General features: G+C 38.2%; 1 protein-coding gene across 5 annotated transcripts in view; it reads left to right on the top strand.

Moving 5' to 3' along the window:
* The window catches only part of tcf3b (transcription factor 3b), a 142,602-nt gene that overhangs the window by 6,268 nt on the left and 111,334 nt on the right, over window positions 1-25,000 (top strand). For 3 of the 5 annotated variants that reach the window (XM_062038708.1, XM_062038713.1, XM_062038706.1), the window contains exons 2-3: window positions 7,288-7,452; window positions 19,785-19,865. The gene's annotated coding sequence lies outside the window, so the exon portion shown is untranslated. Of the gene's footprint in view, window positions 1-7,287; window positions 7,453-17,235; window positions 17,286-19,784; window positions 19,866-25,000 lie in introns of all 5 variants that reach the window. The other 2 variants (XM_062038714.1, XM_062038707.1) reach the window with 1 other exon arrangement.

Below are 25,000 nucleotides of genomic sequence, written 5' to 3'. Positions count from 1 at the left end.
CTGTTTCCCCTGCGGATAGCGCCATCGAACTACTTCCAGTTCAAGTTACCATATCAAAAAAAACTATTTACAAATTAGAGCACTGTATTATATCAATATTCTTATAAATACACAACTTTTTCTTGTAATTGTTTATATTTTTCTTCACTAAGGTTTTAATACCACTTTGGTAAAAAGCGACAACACCCACACAAACACACACACACACACACACACACACACACACACACACACACACACACACACACACACACACACACAGGAGGTGTTTCATTCAGTCACGTTTGAACCTGTTGGCCAGATGTCTGGCGGCTCCAGCTCATTAATTGTTATGTTTGTGAGGTATCTTAAAACATATAAAACATACATTATTGATGCTGAAGTGTCCAGTCAGAACATCAAGCCTTGAAGGGGGCTTTTTTTTATTGGGGGGGGGGAGCATGTTTTGTCCATACAGTTTCTACAAAGCAATATACATGTATATGGTCTTACTTGCTATGCAGGCAAAGCAGCATCATTAAGCTAAATGAGCCTCTTACTGCCCCCACAACGAACATTCCAAAATGTAAAAGACACACGCACACACACACACTAGCCTCATTTTCAGCACTGAACACTTTTCTCGGGGGATATAAAGACCCCCCTCACCCCGAGTGAGCACACAGTGGGACACGAGTCTCATCCAAACTGGATTATTGACGCCGACTTTCTCCCAGGCTCTATTTTGTCCACATCAGGTGTTTAAACGGCTCAATATGACAATAATTAGGCAGCCAGCGAGACATGTGTTCTTTCTTATGTTGATAAGGGATATTGACCTTTAACCTGTGCACCCCTGAAGCCCCGCCCCCCTCCCCACTACTACCAGCGGCACCACCTACACCACAACCCCACCCGCTCCATATGCTTGCAGCCAATCCCACCCTTGCCTTGTCCAGCTCCCATCAGGAAGTGTGTGTGTGTGTGTGTGTGTGTGTGTGTGTGTGTGGCGCGAGGGGGTCCAGGCTTGCAGCCTTGCCTCCGGCCAATCTCCTCCTCCTCCTCCTCCTCTTCCTCCCCAGAGAACAAGAGCACCGAGGTGCCTTTAAACCACTGCGGCAAAAAAAAAAACCCTCTCCAAAAAACCCTGCAGTCATTAATATGCAAAAATGCAAATGAGAAGGTAATTAAGAGCCTGCGCTCTCTGGAGGCTCTTTGATTGCTAATGAATTCTAATCTGCAAAGAAAGAGGGGGAGGGGAAGGAGACAAACATGAAAAGAAACGGAGACAACAACTCGAGAAAAGAAAAAAAAGGAGGATTCATATCCTGGATTAGTTGTCATGTATGACGCAGGATGGCCACAGCATTAGGTACACGTGCACAATATAAATGTTGCCTTTTCACTGCTAATAATTGGAGGTATAAAGGTAACAATATGTGTATTATTTTTGCACGGATCATATAGAAGCATATTTTTGTTTACTAATATGTTAGACACAGCTGTCAATAAGATGCAAACTACAACGACAGTAATAACTAGAACATTTCCACGGAAATGTTGAAGGGCCTGTTACCTGTGCTCTGAACCTCAAATATCTAAATCCATGTGTTTTAGGTATAAATATACAAAATTAGCTCAAAAGCTATCAAAAAAAATTTTTTTAGCATGCTAATATGAACAATGTTAGCATACTTCAAAGATGGTGCCAAGTATCAAAATCCATGATTTTTAGGTTTAAATAAACAAAATTAGCGCAAAAACTAGCATAAAATGTTGGCATGCTAACATTAGCATTTCCACGGAAATGTTGATGAGCCTGCTACTTGTGCTCTGAACCTCTGGCCCGGGGCGCCAATTATCTAAATCCATGCGTCTTAGGTTCAAACAAACATAATTAGCTCAAAAGTTAGCATAAAATGCGAGCATGCTAACATGAACGACGTTAGCATACTTCCAAGACGGTGCCAAGTATCAAAATCCATGAATTTTAGGTTTAAACAAACAAAATTAGCTCAAAAGCTAGCATAAAATGTTAGCATGCTAACATTAGCATTTCCGCGGAAATGTTGATGGGTCTGCTACCTGCGCTCCGGACCTCTGGCCCGGGGCGGCAAATATCTAAATCCATGAGTTTTAGGTATAAACATATAAAATTAGCTCAAAAGCGAGCATAAAATGTTAGCATGCTAACATTAGCATTTCCACCGAAATGTTGATGGGCCTACTACCTGTGCTCTGAACCTCTGGCCCGGGGCGCCAAGTATCTAAATCCATGTGTTTTAGGTATAAACATACAAAATTAGCTCATAAGCTAGCAAAAAATGTTAGCATGCTAAAATGAACGACATTAGCATACTTCCAAGATGGTGCCAAGTATCAAAATCCATGATTTTTAGGTTTAAACAAAAAAGATTAGCTAAAAAGCTAGCATGAAACATGCTTTGTATGATGACGAAGGACATGTTAGCATACTTCAAAATTCCGCTAAGTATTAAATTGCACTATTTTTATGTTGAATCATACAAAATTAGCTGAAAAAACTAGCATCAAATGTTAGCACGTGACAGGATGAAAGAAAATAACAAAATTCACTATTGGCAGGTGTAAACATTCAAAATTAATTTAAAAAAAAACTAGCATAAAACATTTAGCATGCTAATATAAAAGATGTTAGCATACTTCCAAAATAGCGGCAAGAATCAAAAATCATGATTTTTTCAACGTATGGCTAAGCTACAAGAAGAGTTAATCTCACCGTTTTCTGGGGTTTCCTGAGAAAAGGTAAAGATAGTGTACCAAATAAATGGGCCCATAGGATGTTTTTTCCTGAGTAGCGTTGCCATGGTAGCACAATTTTATTCAAAAAGGAGCTACCGACGTTGGCACGTTTGAGACCTTTCTAAGGATATAAGATATGTTGGGGTTCGTTGACCACTTTGTCCGATATTGAAGGCGGCAAAATAAGAATAAACTGTTAAGTCCAAGCAATGATAAGATGGGCTGCTTGCATAGCAGCAGGCCCATAATAATAATAACACATGGTCAGATTAATACCGCCAACATCTAATGTGCTGAATAGACTTTATTTAATGTGTATGTCCATTTAAGGGATTTTTTTACATGTACACAGACATGTTCATAGAATGGACACAGTTATCGTGATTTTAATAGGAATTATTATTATCTTTAGTATTGTCGATGTTATCCATGTTATTACTGGACTTATTTCTTGAAATAATATTTTATATCTTCATTTAGTTATTTCTATGTTGTATCAAAGTGTTCCTGAGTGTTGTTGCTTACAAATAAATCAATAATCATTCAAAAAATAATAATTAAAAAAACAATAAATCAATCAAATAAAATTTAAAAAATAATAATAATGTTATTTGACCCAAAATATGTACTAAATATGTACTAAATATTTTAGTCATTAGTGGAAAATTAGTTATTTTAAGAAAGAGCTGCTAATACGTTTCTTTGTACACAAATGCACTAAAACGGCTAAGAATTTCCGTTATTTGCTGGTTGCTTAAAAAACATACTTTGTAGAATTCTATACAAATATATACAGTATATATATATATATATATATATATATATATATATATATATATATATATATATATATATATATATATATACACACACTATGATTTTGCACAAAAATGGCACTGTAACTACGGTAAAGGAAATAAATAAAAATTAAATATTTGTAGTATGATTTGTACCGTTGGCCCTGCGATGAGGTGGCGACTTGTCCAGGGTGTACCCCGCCTACCGCCCGAATGCAGCCGAGATAGGCTTTAGCACCCCCCGCGACCCCAGAAGGGACAAGCGGTAGAAAATGGATGGATGGATGATTTGTACCAAAAGTCAAATTTGAAGAAAATGTGCATGATATAGTTTTGAGTATTATTTTTGTACATCCATCCATTTATCTTCTTCCGCTTTTTTGAAGTCGGGTCGCAGCCTAAAAGCAGGGAAGCCCAGACTTCCTTCGCCCAAGCCATTTTGTCCAGCTCTTCCCGGGGGATCCCAAGGTGTTCCCAGGCTAGCTGGGAGACATAGTCTCTCCACCGTGTCCTGAGTCTTCCCCGTGGTCTTCTACTGGTCGGACGCACCCTAAACACCTCCCCAGAGAGGGGTTCGGGGGACATTCTGACCAATTGCCCGAATCACGTCATCTGGCTCCTCCCGAATGACAGAGCTTCTCACCCAATCTCTAAGGGAAAGCCAGCCACCCGACGTAGGGACCGTTTGTACCCGTGATCTTGTCCTTTCGGTCATAACCCAAAGCTCATGACCATAGGTGAGGATAGGGACGTAGATCGACCGGTAAATTGAGAGCTTTGCCTTTGGCTCAGATCCTTTTTACCACGACAGACCGATGCATGGTCCGCATCACTGTAGACGCTGCACCATCCACGATCCACTCTTCCCTCACTCGTGAACAAGACCCCAAGGTACTTGAACCCGAGATGGCACTTCACCCTTTTCCTGGCAAGAACCATTGACTCGGACTTGGAAGTGCCTGATTTTCATCCCAGTCACTTCACACTCAGCTGCGAACCGATCCAGTGAGAGCTGAAGATCCTGGCCAGATGAAGCCAGCAAGACCACATCATCTGCAAAAAGCAGAGACCTAATCCTGCAGCCACCAAACCAGATCCCCTCAACGCCCTGACTGCGCCTATAAATTCTGTCCATAAAAGTTTTAAACAGAATCAGTGACAAAGGGCAGTCCTGGCACAGTCCAACCTTCACTGGAAACGGGTCTGACTTACTGCTGGCAATGCAGACCAAGCTCTGACACTGATCATACAGGGAGCGGACCGCCACAATCAGCAGCCCTATACCCCATACTCTCTGCGCACTCTCCACAGGACTTCCGGAGGGACACGGTCAAATGCCTTCTCATAGTCCACAATACACATGTAGACTGGTTGGGCAAACTCCCATGCACCCTCAAGGATCCCGCCGAGTAAATAATTGGTCCACAGTTCCACAACCAGGACGAAAACCACATTGCTCCTCCTGAATCTGAAGTTCCTCTCCAATACATCTGAATAGACCTTACCGGGAAGTCTGAGGAGTGTGATCCCATGATAGTTGGAACACACCCTCCGGTTCCCCTTTTAAATAGAGGAACCACCACCCCAGTCTGCTAATCCAGAGGCACCGCCCCCAATGTCAACACATTGCTGCATCCACTTTCGGGGTCCTGCCAGCGAGGAGCCACTTAACTACCTCGGCAACCTCAGCCCTAGAAATAGGAGAACCCTCCAGAGAGTCCCCGGGCACTGATTCCGTGTAGGTGGGATTGAGGAGGTCTTCGAAGTATTTCTTCCACCGATTCACAACATCCACGGTGACATCAGCAGCACCTTGTCCCCACCATACACGGTGTTGACAGTGCACTGCTTTCCCCTCCTGATAGTGGCCCAAAATCGCTTCGAAGCCGTCTGGAAGTTGTTCTCCATGGCTTCTCCGAACTCCTCCCATGTCTGAGATTCTGCCTCCGCAACCGCCAAAGCCGCACACCGCTTGGCCTATCGGTACCTGTCCCCTGCCTCCGGAGTCCCATGAACCTAAAGGACCCGATAGGACTCCTTCTTCAACTTGACGGCACACTGTAAAAAAATATTCTGTAAAAAAACGGTCGTCTACTGGCAGCTATGGCTGCCAAACGAAAACCATAAAATTAAAATAAAACATTGTAAACCAAATAATGATCAAAAACATTATATTTACAGAAATTTTCATGAAAATTTTTGCGGAAAAATATCGTAATTTTACAGATTTTTACTAAATTATTAAGATCAACCACCTTTAATAAAGTGACGATGCAAACAATTCTGCAGAAAAATACCTTTATTCTACAGAGTTTTTCCAAATTATTACGATCAAACACCTTTAATGAAGTGACAATGCTGGCAGTTCCACAGAAAAATACCATTATTTTACAGATTTTTTCTGAATTGTTAAGATCAACCACCTTTAATAAAGTGACGATGCAAACAATTCTGCAGAAAAATACCTTTATTCTACAGCATGGGTGTCAAACTCTAGCCCGCGGGGCAAATTTGGCCCGCCGTGTAATTTCACTTGGCCCTTGAAGGGATATCAAATTAACACTAAAGCTGGCCCGCCGATTATATATTGCGGCGTTGCCGCGGTAACACCGCATTCACTGCTAATTGTAATACTTGCCAACCCTCCCGGGAGTCTTCCAAACTTCAGCGCCCCTCCCGAAAATCATCACATCTGCTTTTCAGCCAGTCCAATGAGTGCCGGCCTAGTCACATAACATGTGCGGCTTCTGCACGCATACACAATTGAATGCAACACATTCTTCATCAACAGCGATACAGGTTACACTGAGGGTAGCCAAATAAAAAACTTTGACACTGTTAGAAATATACGCCACACTGTGAATCCACACCAAACAAGAATGACAAACACATTTCGGGAGAACATCCGCACCGTAACACAACATAAACACAACATAAAAACAACAGAACAAATACCCAGAACCCTTTGCAGCACTAACTCTTCCGGGACGCTACAAGGTGTGTGTGTGTGTGTGGAGGGGGAGGTTTGGTGGTAGCGGGGGTGTATTTTGTAGCGTTTAAAGTCCTGAATGGTTGTTTTATTCATTGTTATTTTATTTTCAAATTTATTAGCCTGTGTAAAAAGTTAATGTTGATATTTACCTCAGAAGGCTGCAAATAGAAAAGAGGCATTCAATTTTTATTTAAATTGTATTTGATATGCCATTGATATTTTTTAATTATTATTTTTATTATTTGAAACTGGATTTTGCATGTCACTATAAAGTTATATAAGCCTTGCTTGTTCAATATTCAATGCAAAACTTGTTTGGGTCCCTATTAAAAGGTTCATTTGTTCAACCTTGGCCCGCGGCTTTGTTCAGTTTAAAATTTTGGCCCACTCTGTATTTGAGTTTGACACCCCTGTGTTAGATTGTTAGTATGGACATAGACTTTTATATAACAAGCTACATATTTAATGAAAGATAATTACTGTAATTTTACATGAATTTGAAAGTAATTTAAGAAAACAGAAAATGCTATGTATAATTAATTTGGTATTTTTCTGTAAAAAAAATAGAAATATACATAGTTTGTCATTACTGGCATATTACTTAAAATAACTGGCGGATTGTTTATTTACAGATAATGTCTTCAATTCTACAGATTTATAAATTATTTAAAAAAATAGAAAAATAACAGTAGAAATTTAGAGTAAATTAACCCTAAAAATAAGATTTTTTTTTTACAGTGCATCCCTCACGGGTCCTGGGATTACCGCCACGGCAGGCACCGACCACCTTGCGGCCACACCTCCGATGGGTTGCTTGGACAATAGAGACACAGAACATGGTCCACTCGGACTGAAGAACCAGCGCCTCCCTCGTAACGTGTTCCAAGTTCTCCCGGAGATTTGGTACGTAAATAATACAATTATAATGGACACGGTGTGTTATTCACCATGTGTACACCGTTAGGATATCTTGTCGAAGATGTCATTTCATCACTTGAGTTGGGGCCGTAACACATCCCACTTCCACACACAAACACACACACACACACACACTGCTGTTATTGTTGTTGTTGAGCTGCTCCCACGACACCAACAATCTCTGCTTGGCTATCCCCTCCCCCCACCAGACCTCCTATCTGTCTATCTATTGCTCCCTCTCTTCTTAAAACACACACACACACACACACACACCACCCCAAGCACCCTCTGGTCCCGGGCAGCCCTGACATGCCCACTTCAATTGATTAAGAGTCAATTGAGCTTCTGATCTGATTGTTATCATGCTCCATAAGAGCACAGAGGCTATTTTTAGACCTAGTTAAGTGCTTGTAGTTTACTGGGGTCTAAAAGCTTCATGTGGATGATAGTTTTTCTATTAAAAAAAACAAACATTTTGTTCTTTTAGACCCATTAATTGTTTTATAGTAAAAAAAAACAACTATCATATTAAAATAGAATTAAAGTGTGAATATGAATAATTATTGTAACATTAGGACTTTTTATTTAGTATTACAATTGTTTTATTGAATAATTGAACCTTCATTTTTGGCATTTTTATGTTATTTTTGTTTCAGCGTTCCTTGTGAACGATCCTTACAGATAAATAACAATTATTATTTTGTTAAAAAAGGCGCTGTAATTTGAGAGAAAACTGGCATATCCGAGAGGTTAAAATATATTTGATAGGATTTTCTATGAAAAAAGCACTGTATTTTGTAATAATGTGACATATTTTGAAAAATATTTAATATGGATTTTGCACTGTAATTATTGTGTAAATATAGCAGCTTTTTGTAGTTGGTTTACTTTAGCTGGAATTTTTTTTTCACCAATAGTAAATTAGTATACATTTGACATATTTGGGGGTTAAAGTAATACGAGTTTGTGCTGAAAGGGCTCTGTAATTATTAATAACAATAACATATTTTGGAGGTCACTTAAAACATATTTATCACTTTTCACACTGTAATTGGTAGGATGCTGACATATTTGGGGGTAAGTAAAGTAGCTTTTTATCTTTGGTGTCATATTGTACCAAAAGGACACTGTGATTAGTAAAAAAAAAAGAGAAATTTTGTTTCATTAGTTGAAAAATATATATTTGTTTACTAGGAAGGTTCACTATTATTAGTAGAAAAATTGACATATTTTGTGGTAACTTGAAAAATATTCAAGTTTTTAGTTGGATTTTGTCCAAAGAAATTAGACTGTAATCAGTATAAATTTGATACTTTGGGGTTTTTCAAACATGAGTTGTGTCTTTAGAATAATTTTTTACAAATATTTTGCTGTGATTAGCACAAATTAAAAATTTTGGGGGTTTATATGAAAGTGAGTTGTGTCTTTATTGGATTTTGCACTGTAGACAATTGACACACTTAGGGGTAATTTGTAAATTAGTTAAACAATTTTGTCCAAAAATTGCGCTTAAATTAGTCGAAATTTGACATATTTGGGGGTAATTTGAAAATGTGTTTTTTTAGTAGGATTTTGTACAAAAGGTGTACTGTAATGAGTAGACATTTTACATATTTGGGAGTCATTTGCAAATTGGTTCATTTGCATTTTTTGTCATTTGCAAAGTCTTCAAAACATTTTGAAAAATGTTTCTGTAATTAGTAGACATGTGACATATTTCAAGTAATTTGAAATTGAGTTGTGTCTTTAGTATTATTTTGTACAAAAAACCCAACTGTAATTACTATAAATTGGACATATTTGGGGGTCATTTGCAAATTAATTATTTTTAGAAGAATATTGTAAAAAATAATTTAGTAATTAGCTGAAATTTGACCAAGTTTGTGTTTGAAAAGAAGTTGTTTTAGTAGAATTTGGTATAAAAGGTTTGCTGTAATTTGTAGAAATTTAAAATATTTAGGGTTAATTTAAGATTAGTTTTTTCTTTGTTAGTATTTTGTACAAAAAGGGTAATGATTAGAAATTTGGGGTCATTTGCATTTTTTTTTGCAAATTTTTGTAGCTTGCAAATTCTTCAAAAAAATTGTTGAAAAATATTACTGTAATTAGTGGAACTTTGACATATTTTGGGGTGATTTGAAAGTTAGTTTCTTCTTTAGTTGGATTTTGTACAAAAGGTGTACTGTAATGATTAGAAATTTAACATATTTGGGGGTCATTTGCAATTTTGTACAAATAAATTGTGCTTAAAATTGTATACATTTGCCATTTGTTGGGGTAATTTGAACATGTGTTGTCTTTAAAATTAATTTGTACAAAAATTGTGCCTTAATTTGTAGAAATTTAACGTATCTGGGGATAATTAGCAAATTAGTTAATTTGCAATAAAAAAACATATTTTTTTTTAGTGATTTACAAATTCTTCTACAAGTGGTTGTAGAAATGTTTTGATGTAATTAGTAAAAAAAAAAAAAATACATATTTGGGCGTAATCTGAACATGAGTTGTCTTTAGTAAAATGTTGTACAAGATGTTCAGTGTAATTACTTGTATATGTTACTTATAGTGTTGTCCCGATACCAATATTTTAGTACAGGTACCGGTACCAAAATGTATTTCGATACTTATCGGTACTTTTCTAAATAAAGGGGACCACAAAAAATTGCATTATTTGCTTTATTTTAACAAAAGACTCTTACGGTACATTAAACATATGTTTCTTATTGCAAGTTTGTCCTTAAATAAAATAGTGAACATACAAGACAACTTGTCTTTTAGTAGTAAGTAAACAAACAAAGGCTCCTAATTTAGCTGCTGACATATGCAGTAACATATTGTGTCATTTTTCATTCTATTATTTTGTCAAAATTATGACGGACAAACTGTAAAAATTGATTATTAATCCACTTGTTCATTTACAGTTAATATCTGCTTACTTTCTCTTTTAACATGTTCTATCTACACTTCTGTTAAAATGTAATAATCACTTATTCTTCTGTTGTTTGATACTTTACATTAGTTTTGGATGATACCACAAATTTAGGTATCGATCCGATACCAAGTCGTTACATTATCATACATTGGTCGTATTCAAAGTCCTCATGTGTCCAGAGGCATATTTCCTGAGTTTATAAACAGAATATGAATTTTTTTAAAAGGAAAAAAGATTTTGTGACGATAAAAAATATTGATGTAATCATTGTAGTATCGACTAGATACGCTCTTGTACTTGGTATCATTACAGTAGATGTCAGGTGTAGATCCACCCATGGTATTTGTTTACATTGTGTCACCGGTGAGCTACGGTGTGTCGTGAAGCATGTTTAGCTATTCCTCGTCCTGCAGGGATGATACTTGTAAGAAACTTACTTTATTTGTCGCCATGGAGACCAGGATTAGTGATTTCGAAAAAGCTAAAACACTGCCGACTGCGAATGGACGTTCGTTCGCTCCTCTGCTCGCAACACCAGCAATGTCATGACGTGACGACGCGCCTTCCTCCCAGGGAACCGGTACCTATCAAACAGAGTATAGTACCGTTTTTATTCATTAGTACCGCGATACTATACCAGTACCGGTATACCGTACAACCAAAGTTACTTATAAAATGTAATCCATATTCCTACACGTCCACTCGGCTAACTATGTGCCATCTATCTCCACTAGTGGCTAAACTCCTCTCTCGTGACGCCGTTGGGTTTTACCTGCATAAATTGTACCTTTTTTGTTGTTGTTGCGTTTACTTCAAGCTAGTAATAAAATAAAATAATGCAAATATTTTAATGGCAACCAGATTCCAAGATGGCCGTGCACTGGCAGCGAGTCACCAGACAGGCAGAATGGAGGCAGGCTGCAAAGCAATTGTCAAATGAGAGCAGACAGAAGCAACAAGGATTGTTGATTTAGTTTTTCCTTTGGTAAATAGATTGTTGATTTGCTTTGTCTTTGCTGCTGCGCGCCGCGTCCTCTGCGGAAGTGCAGTGTTTGGGCCGGATTAATGTCAGGGACAATCCCTCAAACTCATTTTCTTCCTCGCCAGGATTTACACTTTGTGGGGGATAAGAGGAGCGCACGCTCGCTCCCACATGACGGCCAACTTTGCTTTTTGAACACTGCAACTGGGCGAGATACGCCGCTCTCTCTCCTTGCACAAACAAACTGGTGAGGGATAACGTAACCTATGGGAGTGTTCTCCACCTTGCAGAAAATGTGTATTAACAATAATAACTGTAGTGGTTACTGCCAGGATCTCTAATGCTACTCATTAAACTGATGCAATCACTCCTCCCGCCAGTTATCGATGATAACCACCACCTTCGAATCGAAAGACTTGAAATAATCCGCAAAGTCAAACCCTCGGTCTGCCTGTTTATGCAATGCCCCATGCGAGTGCAACGTACACGTGGTCATCTAATTCATTCAATTGCTTCTCCCGCCAGTTATTGACGATAACTGCCACCATGCATAAGAAATAAATAGAAATAGTCAAAATAATCGATTTTATCAAAGCCCTTAATATGCTCGCTCACGCAAAATCACGTGTCACATAACGCCAGTTATTGACGATAACTGCCACCATGCATAAGAAGTTAATAGAAATACTCAAAATAATCGATTTAATCAAAGCCCTCAATATGCTCGCTCACGCAAAATCACGTGTCATATAACGCCAGTTATTGACGATAACTGCCACCATGCATAAGAAATAAATAGAAATACTCAAAATAATCGATTTAATCAAAGCCCTCAGCATGATCGCTCACGCAAAATCACGTGTCATATAACGCCAGTTATTGACGATAACTGCCACCATGCATAAGAAATAAATAGAAATACTCAAAATAATCGATTTAATCAAAGCCCTCAATATGCTCGCTCACGCAAAATCATGTGTCGTATAACGCAGTGTTTTTCAACCACTGTGCCGCGGCACACTAGTGTGCCGTGAGATACAGTCTGGTGTGCCGTGGGAGATGATCTAATTTCACATGATTGGGTTAAAAATATTTTTTCCAAACTAGTACCGTATTTTTCGGAGTATAAGTCGCTCCGGAGTATAAGTCGCACCGGCCGAAAATGCATTAATAAAGAAGGAAAAAAACATATACAAGTCGCACTGGAGTATAAGTCGCATTTTTGGGGGAAATTTATTTGATAAAACCCAACACCAAGAATAAACATTTGAAAGGCAATTTAAAATACATAAAGAATAGTGAACAACAGGCTGAATAAGTGTGCGTTATATGAGGCATAAATAACCAACTGAGAACGTGCCTGGTATGTTAACGTAACATAGTATGGTAAGAATCATTCAAATAACTATAACATATAGAACATGCTATACGTTTACCAAACAATCTGTCACTCCTAATCGCTAAATCCCATGAAATCTTATACGTCTAGTCTCTTACGTGAATGACCTAAATAATATTATTGGATATTTTACGGTAATGTGTATAATAATGTCACACATAAGTCGCTCCTGAGTATAAGTCGCACCCCCGGCCAAACTATGAAAAAAAACTGCGACTTATAGTCCGAAAAATACGGTAGTTATAATCCGCAAATAATGTGCCGTTGTTGAGTGTCTGTGCTGTCTAGAGCTCGGCAGAGTAACCGTGTAATACTCTTCCATATCAGTAGGTGGCAGCAGGTAGCTAATTGCTTTGTAGACGTCGGGAACATGGTTTGTTGTGATCACAATACGCAGGCGACAGCGGGAAACAGTGTGCAGGTAAAAAAAAAAAAGGTATCTAACGCTTAAACCAAAAATAAACACAAGGCGAGTGCCGCTAAGAAAAGGCATTGAATTTTAGGGAAAGCTATGCAAAACGAAACTAAAACTGAACTTGCTGCAAAGTAAACAAAAACCGAATGCTGGACGACAGCAAAGACTTACAGTGTGTGGAGCAGCAGACGGCTTCCACAAAGTACATCCGCACATGACATGACAATCAACAACTTCAATATTCTTGATTGCCAAAACAAAGCCGGTGCGGGGAATAGCGTTCAAGGAAGACATGAAACTGCTACAGGAAAATACCAATAAAACAGTTAAAAACACCAAAATAGGAGCGCAAGACAAGAACTAAAACACTACACACAGGAAAACGTCAAAATACGTCACAGCGTGATGTGACAGGTGGTGACAGTACACCTACTTTGAGACAAGAGCTATAGTGATGCATGGTTGGTTATGGTTTAAATTCATATCCAACAATTGCGACAACAACTTTTTACTGTCAACTGAGTTTCGTTTTTTAGTTATTTCTGCTGGTGGTGTGCCTCCCAGATTTTTTCAACGCAGAAAATGTGCCTTGGCTCAAAAACGGTTGAAAAACACTGGTCTAATTCATTCAATTGCTTCTCCCGCCAGTTATAGACGATAACTGCCACCATGCATAAGAAATAAATAGAAATACTCAAAATAATCGATTTAATCAAAGCCCCCAGCATTATCGCTCATGCACAATCACGTGTCATATAGCCAATGTATTTGCTCCTCCCACCAGTTATTAATGATAACCGCTACCTTTGCACAATGGGAACAAAATAGTAAAGCTAAAAGAATCACAGAAACAGCCCATGCTATGGTCTCTTACGCACTAACATCATGTGAGCACAATGTACAGTATAGGGTTGTACTAATACTAGTATAGTACTCCGATACTAATGCATCATATTCCGTACTATACCGCCTCTAAAAAGTACCGGTCTGAAAATGACACACAATATGTTACTGCATACGTCAGCGGCTAAATTAGGAGCCTTTGTTTGCTTACTTACTAATAAAAGACATGTTGTCTTGTATATTCACTATTTTATTTAGGTACAAACTTGCAATAAGAAACATATGTTTAACGTACCCTAAGATTTTTTGTTAAAATAAAGCCAATAATGCCATTTTTTGTGGTCCCCTTTATTTAGAAAAGTAACAAAAAGTATTGAAATGGTACCAAACCGGTACCAAAATATTGGTATTGGGACAACACTAGTACAGTACATGTCCTAATCAATGTGATTGCTCCTCCGTCCAGTTATTAATGATATCTGCCACCTTAGTGTATGCATAGAAAGTCTAAAAATCTAAAAATAAAGTTGAAACCAGTGTTACGCTCCCTCGCACCAAAGCATGTGCTAGCACATATGTGTCATATAACCAAAGCAATTGCTCCTTCCGACAGTTATTAGTGATAACCACCACAATGCATTGAATAAATAAATGGAAAGACTCAAAATATTCCCACTAACAGCCCATGCTATGCTCGATCACACACAAGCATCCATGTGAGCATAACGTACATGTCATAATAAATGCTGCCAATTATTAATGATAACCGCCACCTTACATAATGTTTCTATAAATACTAAGTCTCAAAATGATCAACAAAGACAAAGCCCATGTTACACTTTCATCACACAAGCACATACTACCGCAACATATGTGTCACATAAGCAATGCAATTGCTCCTCCCGCCTGTTATTTGTGATAACCGGCATATTGCATAAAATACATGAATAGAAAGACTCAAATCAATTCACAAATTTAAAGCTCCTGGAACTCTCACTTACAAGCACAACCTACGTGTTTTATTACTAAGGCAGATGCTCCTCCCACCAGTTATTAATGATAACCAATACCTTGCATAATAGAAACAAATATTAACACTAAAAATAATAGGTAACAGCCCATCCTATGCTCGCTCACGCACAAGCACCAAGTGAGCACAGTATATGTATCATAATCAATGTGACTGCTCCTCCTGCCAGTTATTAACGATAACTGCCAACTTACATAGTGTTTCTATGAATAGAAAGTCTAAAAATAATCGACAAAGTCGAAACCCATAGTACGGCTGCTCACGCACAAGCACATGCTTGTACAACATATGTGTCACATAATCAGTGCAGTTGCTCCTCCCGCTAGTTGTTTGTGATAACCGCCATCTCGCATAAATTCATTAAATAGACTCAAAATATTCAACCAAGTCAAAGACAATGGAACACTCATTCACAAGCAAATGCAGGCACAACATACGTGTCATAAAATCAATGCATTTGTTACCCCCACAAGTTATTTGTGATAACCGCCACCTTGCATAAAATACATAGAGATACTCAAATAATCATCAAAGTCACAGCTCACGGAACACTTACTCACAAGCACATGCTAGCACAACATACGTGTCACATAATCATTGCAATACCTCCTCCTGCCAGTTAGTTGTTATGACCGCCACATTGCATAAAATAAATATAAAAGTAATGCTAAAAAAAATAACACATTTCAAGCCCATGGTGCGCTCACTCACACACAAGGGTGTGCAACATACGTGTCCTCCTGCTAGTTATTTATGATAACCGCCGCCTTGGAAGAGTAAAAACAATCAAAGCCCATGGTACACTTGCTTATGCACAAGCACATGCTAGCACAACATACTGTATGTGTCACATGATCAACAAAATTGCCCCTTCCGCCAGTTATTTCTGATAAGCGCCACCTTGCATAAAATAAATGAAATGTATCAAAATAATCAACAAAGTTGAAGCACATGGTACACTCACTCACACATGACCATGCGCTAGCTCAACAAATGTGTCACATAATCAATGCAATTGCTCCTCCCGCCAGTTATTTGTGATAACCACCACATCGAAAGATTCAAAATAATCAAAGTTGAAGCCCATGCTACGCTCACTCACACACAGGCATGTGCTCGCTCAACATATGTGTCACATAATCAATGCAACAGTTCCTCCCGCCAGTTGGTTGTTATGACCGCCACCTTGCATAAAATAAATATAATAGAAATGCTAATTATTATTTTTTTTACAAAATGTAAGCCCATTGTGCACTCACTCACACACAAGCGTGTGCAACATACGTGTCCTCCTGCCAGTTATTTATGATAACCGCCACCTTGAAAGAGTCAGAACAATCAAAGCCGATGGTACTCTTGCTCATGCACAAGCACATGCTAGCACAACATACTGTATGTGTCACATAATCAACAAAATTGCTCCTTCCGCCAGTTATTTCTGATAACCGCCACCTTGCGTAAAATAAATGAAATGTATCAAAATAATCAACAAAGTTGAAGCACATGGTACGCTTACTCACAATTTGTCACATAATCAATGCAATTGCTCCTCCAGCCAGTTATTTGTGATAAACACCACCTTGAAAGATTCAAAATAATCAACAAAGTTGAAGCCCATGCTACGCTCACTTACACACAGGCATGTGCTCGCTCAACATATATGTCACATAATCAATGCAATAACTCCTACCGCCAGGTATTTGTGACTACCACCACCTTGAAAAAGTCAAAACAATCAACAAAGTCAAACAGTTAGTTGTTATGAGCACCACCTTGCATAAAAAAAATATAATAGAAAAAATTAACACATTTCAAGCCCCTGGTGTGCTCACTCACACACAAGCGTGTGCAACATACGTGTCATATAATCAATGACATTGCTCCTCCTGCCAGTTATTTATGATAACCACCACCTTGAAAGAGTCAAAACAATCAACAAAGTCAAAGCCCATGGTACTCATGCTCATGCACAACCAACATGATTGCTCCCCCTGCTAATTCATAATTTTCACCACCTTTCATAATAGAAATAAATAGAACAATCAGAAATAATCCACTAAGTCGCCAGTTATTTATATTTTTTTATCACACGCTCTACGGCGCTGTGTTACTACAACTTTCCTGACTTTTTGGATTATTTCAAGTTGCTTTGTTTATGTTTTGCCAGATGGTCGACTAATAACTGGTGGGAGGAGCAACCATTGATCATTTTCATAGGTGAGACTCTCAAATTCACAACAATATTGGACTCCAAACCTTGTTTACGAGGCAACATCGCCAACTACTGGTCTTGTATGCGTATTACCGCATCTACAGTCGCTTTTGCAGTTTTAATGTGGACATTTTTAAAACCCCAGGGGTAGTACTTTGACATTATTACTAGATTGTAGTTGTGTAAACACGGCCTGACTTTGGTTGTGTTGTTGCAGTGAAGGGGGTGGGGGGAGCTGGGTTTATCATGAGCACAACAGATAGATCCCCACCATCAGTCCCCTCCCCTCCAACACAGATAGACACTGAGCACGGGCAGTGAGCCAAAACTATCAATCCATCCTCTGCTATACCTCCAAACTCCAACATTCATGTTCCTTTGCTGGCCAAAGTGTGTGTATTTACAGTACGCTGCACACACACGCGCGTTGTTGTCGCACTCGGTTGTGTTGCCGTTCTCTCCAAAAGTGACGCACTTAACTTCAGAACGTTACTCCTGGCCCAGTTCTTTTCCCCCCTTTCCTCTCGTCTGGTCACAAACCTGTGCACCTCTTGCCCTTCCCCCACTCAAAGCTAAGCCTCTACTATTACAGGCAGCGAGGGGCTCCGCGTGGAACGAGGTGAGGCGTTCGCCTCACTATGCCTTTTTCTGCACCGTGTTCATCACACTGGGAGATGAGGGGAATCGCATATGTGGGATCGCCTCCTAGGGAAAAAGTTAAATAAAATAAAAATCGGTTGCTCTATAACAGTAGTTCCCAGCCCCATAATGTCCAGATGACCAACATTTTACCAACAAGTTGTCTTTATGTACAAAACCCAAAACCAGTGAAGTTGGCACGTTGTGTGATTCGTAAATAAAAACAGAATACAATGATTTGCAAATCCCTGTCAACTTATATTCAATTGAATGGACTGCAAAGACAAGATATTTAATGTTCGAACTGAAAAAAAAAAATTTTGGGGGGCAAATAATCATTAACTTAGAATTTAATGGCAGCAACACATTGCAAAAAAGTTGGCACAGGGGCATTTTTACCACTGTGTTACATGGCCTTTCCTTTTAACAACACTCAGAAAACGTTTGGGAACTGAGACCCATTTTTGAAGCTTTTCAGGTGGAATTCTTTCCCATTCTTGCTTGATGTTCAACAGTCCAGGGTCTCCGTTGTTGTATTTTAGGCTTCAAAATGCGCCACACATTTTCAATAGGAGACAGGTCTGGACTACAGGCAGGCCAGTCGAGTACCCGCACTCTTTTACTACAAAGCCACGCTGTTGTAACACGTGCAGAATGTGGCATGGCATTGTCTTGCTGAAATAAGCAGGGGCGTCCATGATAACGTTGCTTGGATGGCGACATATGTTGCTCCAAAACCTGTATGTACCTTTCAGCATCAATGGTGCCTTCACAGATGTGTAAGTTACCCATGCCTTGGGCACTAATACACCCCCAAACCATCACAGATGCTGGCTTTTGAATTTTGCGCCTATAACAATCCCGATGGTTCTTTTCCTCTTTGGTCCGGAGGACACAACGTCCACAGTTTCCAAAAACAATTTGAAATGTGGACTCGTCAGACCACAGAACTATTTTCCACTTTGCATCAGTCCGTCTTAGATGAGCTCGGGCCCAGCAAAGCCGGCAGCGTTTCTGGGTGTTGTTGATAAATGGCTTTCGCTTTGCATAGTAGAGTTTTAACTTGCACTTACAGATGTAGCGACGAACTGTAGTTACTGACGGTGGTGTTCTGAATTGTTCCTAAGCCCATGTGGTGATATCCTTTTCCACACTGATGTCGCTTTTTGATGCAGTACCGCCTGAGGGATCAAAAGTCACAGGCATTCAATGTTGTTTTCAGCCTTGCTGCTTACGTGCAGTGATTTCTCCAGATTCTCTGAACCTTTTGATGATGTTTCGGACCGTAGATGGTGAAATCCTTAAATTCCTTGCAATAGCTGGTTGAGAAATGTTGTTCTTAAACAATTTGCTCACGCATTTGTTCACAAAGTGGTGACCCTCGCCCCATCCTTGTTTGTGAACGACTGAGCATTTCATGGAAGCTGCTTTTATACCCAATCATGGCACCCACCTGTTCCCAATTATCCTGTTCACCTGTGGGATGTTCCAAATAAGTGTTTGATGAGCATTCCTCAACTTTCTCGGTCTTTTTTGCCACTTGTACCAGCTTTTTTTAAACACGTTGCAGGCATCAAATTCCAAATGAGCAATTCTTTGCAAAAAATAACAAAGTTTTCCCGTTCTAACGTTAAACGTCTTGTCTTTGCAGTCTATTCAATTGAATATAAGTTGAAAAGGATTTGCAAATCATTGTATTTTGTTTTTATTTACGATTTACACAACATGCCAACTTCACTGGTTTTGGGGTTTGTACTTTTTGCTCTTGAAAATGGATCTGGCAGTCATTTTCAATCATAACAATTAGTTTTTGAGTAGTGTGTAGATAACAAAATGTAATTGTAACGCTCCCTTTCCATCGCCAGACTCGATATGCCGCCCCTTCATGGTGTGACCTCATCTACAGAACTGGAGCCCAATTCCCTGCATAGACAGTGTGGATAAAGGCAAGTAAAACTGTTATTTTCATCACTTAATTGCACGTTTTTGTCGCCCGGGTGCACGTTTTCTTCAAAACTGACTTAGACTTAGACAAACTTTATTGATCCATAAGGGAACTTGTTCCACACAGTAGCTCAGTTTCAAAGGATGGAAAGAATACTGCAGGTATTAAGTAGACCTAAAATGTACCATAGTAGCAACATAAACTATAACATATATGTAATATTTACATATTACATATACAGTATATAATATATACTGATATATTATTATATTATATTTTATTTTTATATAATATGTACAATAACAAATCCCAATTACCATGTGTAATATTACAGTATATGTAACAGCTGCAGCAAAAAAAAAAAAAAAAGGGCAGCATAAAATAGAGTAGATCCAGCAAAAAATATACATTATAAACAAGGAGAGGTAGCTAACATAGAAGTGGTAGGCAATAGACAGATATCATCTATTGCTGTATGGCGAGTGATTATACAGCTAAACATGGCTATAAATTAGGAGCGAAATTATAAAATAATCGACGTTCCTGGACTTCCCTGCTCATCCATAAACACCATAGACCAGGCCTGGGCAATTATTTTGACTCAGAGGCCCAAATTGAGAGAAAAAAATGTGTCTGGTGGCCGGTATATCTGATTTTTAGGAACACTAATACAAAATCTCACAATAATGTCTGATTTGAATGCTAAAAACATTATGACAGACCTTGAGACACCCAGAATGTACATGAAAATAAAGGATGTGGGATTTACAATATTAACTATGAAGGATAAAACACTGAATATTGACAACATATGAACGTCACACCCCCTCTCAATCGACATATTTTACAATCAAGCAAAATGCAACAAAAATGCAACAAACACAACGAAATATGAACGCGAAGGGTAAAAAATAAACCCACCTACAATCTGATAAATCACTAAGCTTTAGAACTTTGTTGTAAAAATGTACTTCCACGTCTGTCCCTGACACCCGCATTTCAGTGGAAACGCTCCCCACCCACACTGCTTGGTGCCTCGTCTGAGCTGCTGTGACTTAGATTACCATAGTAACTAGTATATCATGCAAAAGTGCAGATTCCAACCATTGAAATACTTTGTATAGTTCAAGACTTGCGGTCATTTGAAAACATCACTGCACATCATAATGGCAGCTACAGTTTCCATCTTAAAGATCTAAAAATATGATTTGGGAATGTCCGCAGCCAGATTGAAAAGCTCAACGGGCTGCATGTGGCCCCTGGGCCTTACTTTGCCGAGGTCTACAATAGCTTGTGTTTCCTCATGCTCTTTCAGCACCTGGAGGAAAACATCAGTAGAAGAGGAGGCAAAACAGAATACTTGTGGCTTAACTTAATTTTTGTTCATTTTTTAGTTTTAGGTCTATATTCTTTCTTCACTCTGGGATGCGGCTGAATTTCAGGATCACATTTGGCTTGAGTCTTTAAATTTTTTTCCCCACCTAAACTCCAACCAAAACCCTTTTTCTTCAAAATCAATTTGACTGCAACAATGCACCTGGCAGACATATTTCATCATTCCTTTAAATTCTGTGCGAAAATATCCTAATTTGGGATGAAGACGTTACCAAAACACATAAAACACAAGCACGTCCACATTTTGGAACAAAAAGTGGGCATTCCAAAATGTGCTAAAAACACGTTAGAAAACAAGCCTAAAATCACTACTGTGTATATTGTGGGAGGGATTTTACCTGTAGACATATTTTTAAGGTCCTGAACTATGAAATAGGGGCCAATGTTGTCAGCATTAAAACAGCTCAAAGTGCGTAATTTTTTCAACTCATATGTAAAATATTTTTTTATTTAATAAAATATATTTATATACAAGATAACATAGCGTTCCAGCTCAAAACATTTTAGGAACAATACGTTTTTATCCGCAAACTCAACATCCTTTTTAAGAGAGATTTTCAGTATGCTAACAATTGGTCTAAACTTGCTAACTCAACAGGCAGTTGTGTTCAATTTCAGAGCTTTTACTTTGAAGTAGGGGTTGTACAGTATACCGGTATTAATATAGTACCGCAATACTAATGAATCATATTCGGTACTCTAAAAAGTACCGGTCACCCACCAGCCCCTGACATCCACTGTAATGATACCAAGTACAGGAGCGTATCGACTCGATACTACTATGATTGCATCGATATTTTTTAGCATCACAAAATCTTCTTTCGTTTTTTTTTTTAATGTATATTGTTTTTATAAACTCAGGAAATATGTCCTTGGACACATGAGGACTTTGAATATGACCATTGTATGATCCTGTAACTACTTGGTATCGCATTGATACCCAAATGTGTGGTATCATCCAAAACTAATGTAAAGCATCCAAACAACAGACGAATAAGTGATTATTACATTTTAACAGAAGTGTAGATAGAACATGTTGAAAGAGAAAGTAAGCAGATATTAACAGTAAATGAACAAGTAGATTAATAATTCATTTTGTACCACATTCTTCCTTAATAACTTTGACAAAATAATAGAATGATAAATGACACAATATGTTACTGCATACGTCAGCAGCTAAATTAGGAGCCTATGTTTGTTTACTTACTACTAAAAGACAAGTTGTCTTGTATGTTCACTATTTTATTTAAGGACAAACTTGCAATAAGAAACATATGTTTAATGTACCGTAAGACTTGTTGTTAAAATAAAGCCAATAATGCAATTTTGTGTGGTCCCCTTTATTTAGAAAAGTATCAAAAAGTACTGAAAAGTATCGAAATACATTTTGGTACCGGTACCGTTACAAAAATATTGGTATCGGAACAACACCACTTTGAAGCATTGTAAAACTAATCATACAGAAATAAGGTATGTCATAAGATACTAGATCATTTTTCTGTGGCATTCAACATAGACAAAATGCATTTAAACAAATGCGATAGCTCGATGCTAATTTACATTAAGAATCCCGTTTGCACGCTAATGTATTTTAACTATTTTTCTTTTGCATTTATTTTTTTTTCTATTGTGCAGCTTCTATGTAATTGCTTATTTCTACATTTTGCAGTATTGTTTTATGGTGTTTTTGATTTAGATTTTGCTGCGTGTTGGTAATTTTTTTGTGTTTGTAACAATACTTTGAAACTCAACAAAGGCTATGAATTATGAATTGTTTTCACCTAGATTCATTTGCGCTTCATTTGAACTGCAGCTGGCAGTAGTAGTAATGCCAGATGAGAAATTAAAAAGTACTGTACCAAAAGCTTTATATTATGAGGAAAAATATCATACATAGCCGATTTTAAGTTACTTAGGACTAGGGTTGTCCCGATAACAATATTGCATTGTATTTCGAAACTTTTCTATACTTTTTTAAATAAAGGGGACCACAAAAAATGGCATTATTACCTTTTTTTTAAACAAAAACTCTCACGGTACATTAAACATATGTTTCTTATTGCAATCGAAGAACAGTTTTGTCCTTAAATAAAATAGAGAACATACGAGACAACTTGTCTTTTATTAGTAAGTAAGCAAACAAAGGCTCCTAATTTAGCTGCTGACATATGCAGTAACATATTGTGTCATTTATCATTATATTATTTGTCAAAATTATAAAGGACAAGCTATACAAATTAGTTATTAATCTACTTGTTCATTTAGGGTATTTTCACTTTTAACATGTTCTATCGACACTTCTGTTAAAATGTAATAATCACTTATTCTTCTGTTGTTTGGATGCTTTACATTAATTTTGGATGATACCACAAATTTGGTTATCGATCCGATACCAAGTAGTTACAGGATCATACATTGGTCATATTCAAAGTCCTCATGTGTCCACGGACATATTTCCTGAGTTTATAAACATAATGTAAAATTAAAAAAAGATTTTGTGACAATAAAAAATATTGATGTAATCATTGTAGTATCGACTAGATACGCTCCTGTACTTGGTATCATTACAGTGGAAGTCAGGTGTAGATCCACCCATGGCATTTGTTTACATTCAGGAGTGCTAGCTTGTTGTTAGCGGTGAGCTATTGTATCCTCCTCCTACAGTGTGTAGTGAAGCATGTTTAGCTCTTCCTAGTCCTGCAAGATTGTAAGAAACATACTTTATTTGTTGCCATGGAAGCGAGGATTAGTGATTTAGAAGTAGCTACAACACTGCTGATTGCAGATGGACTTTAGCCGCTGGTTTGCTCGCCATGTTTTAAAGCACGGGACTGCGTGGCGAAGTTGGTAGAGTGGCCGTGCCAGCAATCGGAGGGTTGTTGGTTACTGGGGTTCAATCCCCACCTTCTACCATCCTAGTCACGTCCGTTGTGTCCTTGGGCAAGACACTTCACCCTTGCTCCTGATGTGTGCTGGTTAGCGCCTTGCATGGCAGCTCCCGCCATCAGTGTGTGAATGTGTGTGTGAATGGGTGAATGTGGAAATAGTGTCAAAGCGCTTTGAGTACCTTGAAGGTAGAAAAGCGCTATACAAGTATAACCCATTTATCCTTTATTTATCATTACTTCTTGCTGTGCGGGGTTTCAGTGTTAAAACTTCACCTTTATCGTTAGTTTTTAAGTCAAAATGTGTCCATTCTGTCCACACACCGTGTCTGCTTGCAAGTACTTTGTGCGTGTGCATTGCCGAACATGCGCCTCTGCTCGTAAAACCAGCAATGTCATGACGTGACGACGGCGCGCCGTCATGCGCGTTAAAAAAAAGGAACCGGCATTTTTCAGAAGGCGTATTGCACCGTTTTTATTTCATTAGTACCGCAATACTTTATTCGTACCGACCGGTATACCGTACAACCCTATTTAGGACAGTGATTCTCAAACTGTGGTACCACTAGTGGTATGCGGGCTCCATCTAGTGGTACACCAAAGAATCACTTGATTATAGGTATAGTGTTTTATTTTCCTTTATTCAAACAGTGTTACTGTTCAAACCGTTTATAATGTTACAGTGGCCAAAAATATATTAAATATGCTCGTTAAATAAAACCTCTGCCTTGTTTTTAATGAATACTTAAGCCTACTACGCTACTCTATTTTAATGTTGGTCATTATGGTGGTCCTTGGAGAGCCAAGTTTTTTTCTGAGGCTTTTCTTTAAATTATTGATCGTAAGAGGATACAAT

This window comes from Entelurus aequoreus, linkage group LG27 (assembly GCF_033978785.1).
Source record: "Entelurus aequoreus isolate RoL-2023_Sb linkage group LG27, RoL_Eaeq_v1.1, whole genome shotgun sequence".
NCBI classification, from domain to species: domain Eukaryota; kingdom Metazoa; phylum Chordata; class Actinopteri; order Syngnathiformes; family Syngnathidae; genus Entelurus; species Entelurus aequoreus.
Note: the sequence above shows the minus strand (reverse complement) of the source record. Positions and strands in the feature narration are given on the sequence as shown.